At 51.6% G+C, this 4,320-nt stretch overlaps 1 protein-coding gene across 2 annotated transcripts in view; it reads right to left on the bottom strand.

Annotated features, from left to right (window-relative positions):
• The window catches only part of DDR2 (discoidin domain receptor tyrosine kinase 2), a 73,896-nt gene that overhangs the window by 38,262 nt on the left and 31,314 nt on the right, over window positions 1-4,320 (bottom strand). The window lies entirely within an intron of this gene.

The following is a 4,320-nucleotide window of genomic DNA, read 5'->3' as shown; positions in this document are numbered from 1 at the left end:
GGCGAGGGGCGCGGGGCCAGGCACTCAGGCCGAGCGTGGCTCCTGCCTCTGCTGCCAGGCTGTGTTGGTGGTTTCCCCGACGCTTCGGCTGCCCGTCTCCTGGACGGAGAAGCCAGCTCCCTCTTCCAGCTCCCGGAGAGGAAAACTACCAGCGCCCGTGGCCCAGGCCTGGGGGCGCATCCTTTATTATCCTCTCCCAAGTTTCTGAAGAACGGCACCCAAAGATACCCACATCCTAATCACTGAGACCTGAGAATGTTCCCTTCGTGGCAAAAGGCACTTTGCAAGTGTGATTAAGTTAAGGAACTTAAAATGAGGATATGATCCTGGGTTATCCAGGTGGTCCTTATAAGAGGGAGGCAGAAGGAGACTTGACTATGGAAGTAGGAGCTATGACAGTGATGGCGAACCTATGACACGCGTGTCAGAGGTGACACGCGAACTCATTTTTTTGGTTGATTTTTCTTTGTTAAATGGCATTTAAATATATAAAATAAATATCAAAAATATACATCTTTGTTTTACTATGGTTGCAAATATCAAAAAATGTCTATATGTGACACGGCCCCAGAGTTAAGTTAGGGATTTTCAAAATGCTGACACACCGAGCTCAAAAGGTTCGCCATCACTGGTCTAGTTCTTCCAAGAGCAGAGGGACAGGATGGCCCAGTTACAGAGGCTGAAACAAGTGCCACAGTCCGCCTGCAGCTCCGCCAGGGAAGTATCAGGCCAGGCCCCACGCCACGGGAGCCTGCCAAGGGCCGCGGACGAGGACTGGCTTTGCTCCAGGCACAGGAGCTGTTCTGCCAAGACCCCTTTGCCTGCCTTGAAACTCCCCTTAGGAACTGCCCTCTGGGATTACAGTTTTCCTGGAAGACCCAGAACTTTCCAGAAATAATCCTGCTGAGCTCCCTGAGCACAGGGCACCGCGTGAGGGTCAGACAGGTGCATCCTCCCCGGTTAATGGAGTCAGAAGGCTGCACAGTGAGACCACGCGCCTCGCCCGCCAGGAGGGAGCTGCACCAGCGCAGCAGCTGGTCGCTGGGAGCAGAAGCAGCCGGGGAGTCGCCTGCGCTTAGCACCGGATGCTGCCGCTCTCCGAGCCTCGCCTTCCTCGTCTGTACCAAGCGGGTGGTGGAGATCTGGTGGGGTCAGACAGAGCGGGGTGCTCTGTGAGAAACGGGGCGCTTGGGGATGGATGGGGGCCTTCCTGGTAGGCATGGCAGCCACTTCTCTAGCCTTGGAAGGCTGCTTGCCGTTTAATGGTGATAACAGTGCTTGGTTGTAGGAACGCTGTGACACGTATGAGTTAATATGTGCCAACTACTAAGAGACATGTCGTTTAATAAAAGTTAGGTATTATTCTTTTAGACTTTTTTATTGATTTCAAAGAGGAAGGGAGAGCAACAGAGAGATAGAAACATCAATGATGAGAGAGAATTATTGGTCGCTGCCTCGTGCACCCCCTGCTCTGGGGATCGAGCCTGCAACCCGGGCATGTGCTCTGACGGGGAATCGAACCTTGACTTCCTGGTTCATAGGTCAACGCTCAACCACTGACCCATGCCAGCTGGGCAGCATTATTTATTTTGTAATTATTTTCCCTCTGACACAGCCTAAAAAAAGATTGCAGTTGGCTTCCAAAGTTGTGTAAGATATGACAGAAAAACAGAAAGGAAAGGGAAGGAAAGGGAAGGAAAGGAAAGGAAAAGAAAGGAAAGGAAAGGAAAGGGAAGGGAAGGGAAGGGAAGGGAAGGGAGGGGAAGGGAAGGGAAGGGAAGGGAAGGGAAGGAAAGGAGGGAGGAAGGAAAGGGAGAGAGAGAGAGAAAAGGAAAGGAAGGAAGGGAGGAAGGGAGGAAGGAAGGAAGGAAGGAAGGAAAGATGGGTTAAGGCAGTGGTTCTCAACCTTCCTAATGCCACGACCCTTTAATACAGTTCCTCATGTTGTGGTGACCCCCAATTTCATTGTTACAAATTGAACATAATTAAAGCATAGTGATTAATCACAAAAACAATATGTAATTATATATGTGTTTTCCGATGGTCTTAGGCGACCCCTGTGAAAGGGTCATTCGACCCCCAAAGGGGTCGCAACCCACAGGTTGAGAACCACTGGGTTAAGGGGAATAAAAAATAGGGACTATAATGAAGGAGCTTATTTCAGGTTAATATCCAACATACATTGCCTTTGGTTCTATATGCTTTGCTAGGGATGGGCCTCCAATTGGGCTCTGAGCTTCCCAGTAGCCAATTCAAAAGTAAAAGGTTCAGTTAGCCTGAATCACAATGGCCACAAGTACAAGTTGGCTTCTTATTCCTGTTTTTGTTGGGATGGAGGAGCTGGCAGGAACCAGCGCCCCCCTGAGAAGAAATAGAGGAACCAGATGAATCCACAGATGGTCTCTGAGGGCACCTAGGTGAGGTCGGGAGGGCAGAGGTGCAGACTTGGGGGACAGACCCTCTGTGGCCACTTTAGCTGTTTGTCGGTTTGGGCAAGGGGTGGACTGCAGGCTCTGCACAGGCAGAGGGTCCGGGAGACAAAGTCCCGAACTTCCCGAGACGGCCCCCCTGGAGGCAGCCTTTCTCACTCAGCACAGTTGCTGGGTGTGGAGACAGCAACGTAAACACTTAGGGAGGCTGAGCTGAGGCTCTGACCAGGCCAAGATCAGAGTTCAGGACCCACCAGGGAGGGAGCTCCGGACAACACGCGGGCATTTTAAAAAGCACCGACTGACTGACAATTCAGGCTCCGCCCGACGCAGGAGCCAGAGTGAAGACTTTCTCCTCCACCACGTGGGCGGGCGCACCTACTTCAACTGTCGGCCGGTCCAACTACGGGCTCACACCTTCTTAAGAGCGTCGAAGATCAAGCACATTTCTAAGAGAAGATCACCCCAGCTTTGCCGAGCCAATTTCTGCCCCCAGGCCAGGCATCTTAGTGGCTACAAACAAGGAAAATGTGCTCACATTTGTCCAAATACATATAAGTCTCTTACTCCTGGCATTTCAAGGGGGAAATTCAGATCCATCCCCATAAGAGAAATTAGGGGTCAATTTTATCTAATCAAGAAACACAACCGATAAGCGAAGATATATGCATTAGTAGTTCCCAGCAAAGCTCTGTCACAACTGAGCAAATTCCTCAATAAGGAAAGCTGTAATGAAGCCTTAAATATTGGTCTCACCCCTAAAAGCAAACAACTTAAAATCACAGCTTCCTCATGGTGCGCTTACCCTGCCCCATAGCCAGGCTCCTGCGCCAGGATGGACCTTTGCTTAAGTTCCCTTGTGCTTAGGACACACTGCACTGTTAGACCTCAAGTCCTGACTCTAGGGGGCGGGGCCACAGCAGGGCCTGCAGGAGGCTGGGGGCGGGGCCACAGCAGGGCCTGCAGGACTTCCAGGTCCCCTCTGGCTAGCTCCCTCTGGGCTCAGTATCCCCACCGTTTACTGTAAAGCGATGGTACTCCCACAGGATCCTTCCCAGCTTCCTCTCCCCTTGTGAGGCCATGTCCCATGTGGATAATTTGGATCCTTTTTTTGCAGAAGAACACAGAGAAGCGTGGGAGCTCCTTGACTTCCTTTTGCCTCTCCTACCCCCACCGTCACTGATGGAAGCAAGCACCAGGGAGGCGGAGGCGGGGTCATGAGCACAGACAGTGGCTCAGGTCATAAACTCTGGGAAGCAGGGGAAAGTCACAGACTTTTAAACAGCTCATCACCTTCTACTTAATGTCCCCCCAAAACCTCACTGTTTGTAAAGTCAAACTTCTACTTAACTGTATATGTGTCCAAACCACCAAAGAGTCCTGGGCGGCTGCCCTGGGCTGTGTTGCTCAGTGGTTGGGCATGATTCCAGGCAACAAAGGTCACCAGTTCAGTTCCCTGTCAGGGCACATACCCAGGTTGTGGGTTCCATCCCCAGCTGGAGTGCATGTGGGAGGCAGCTGATCAATGTTTCTCTCTCTCCCTCTCCCTTGCTCTCTCTCTAAAATCAATTTTTAAAAACACATTTTAAAAAAATCGCTGGGAGGCCAATCTTGCCACATCCATGCTTCTCCAAGGCCTGCTGGCCAGACCAAGAGCTAAGTCAGCAACCAGACTGCTCTCCCCAGAAAAGCCCATGAAGGGGACACACGCCTGGTCCAGGGCTGGTGGAACCGCCCCCCCCAAAAGGTACCTCAAGTCTCCCTCAGAGCTACAAGGCCGTCACGGTCACCGACGAAGTCTTCTGCTGTTTCCTCCTCCAGCAGCTACCTGACAGACCATTGTCTCACGGTGTTCGGGTGTTTAATGTCCTCCTCTCCCCTACGTAACAAC

Source organism: Myotis brandtii, unplaced genomic scaffold, assembly GCF_000412655.1.
Source record: "Myotis brandtii unplaced genomic scaffold, ASM41265v1 scaffold64, whole genome shotgun sequence".
NCBI lineage: Eukaryota > Metazoa > Chordata > Mammalia > Chiroptera > Vespertilionidae > Myotis > Myotis brandtii.
The sequence above is the reverse complement of the archived record's forward strand: the minus strand, read 5'-3'. Positions and strand labels throughout refer to the sequence as shown.